This window comes from Penaeus monodon, chromosome 29 (assembly GCF_015228065.2).
Source record: "Penaeus monodon isolate SGIC_2016 chromosome 29, NSTDA_Pmon_1, whole genome shotgun sequence".
Taxonomy (NCBI): Eukaryota; Metazoa; Arthropoda; class Malacostraca; order Decapoda; family Penaeidae; genus Penaeus; species Penaeus monodon.
In genome coordinates, this window is record NC_051414.1 from 29,113,554 (window position 1) to 29,113,772 (window position 219).

General features: G+C 50.7%; 1 protein-coding gene across 2 annotated transcripts in view; it reads right to left on the reverse strand.

Moving 5' to 3' along the window:
* LOC119592118 overlaps positions 1-219 on the reverse strand; it is a 10,642-nt gene that overhangs the window by 5,677 nt on the left and 4,746 nt on the right. The window lies entirely within an intron of this gene.

Below are 219 nucleotides of genomic sequence, written 5' to 3' on the forward strand. Positions count from 1 at the left end.
TTGCCTGCCAGGCCTCCGCTCCACATGAAGCCCCTTGCCCTCAGCCCCCAAAGCTCCACGAGACCCCGAAACCGAGAGCTAAAATAAAAACACTCCAGCTCTCTCCACAGGAACTCATAAAAGCTCATAAAAATCCGGAAAGCTCGACTCCAGAACGCAAAGGCTCAAAATACTCTTGGGAGACCAGGAGTATTTCATCAGACTCTTCAACATACCTCG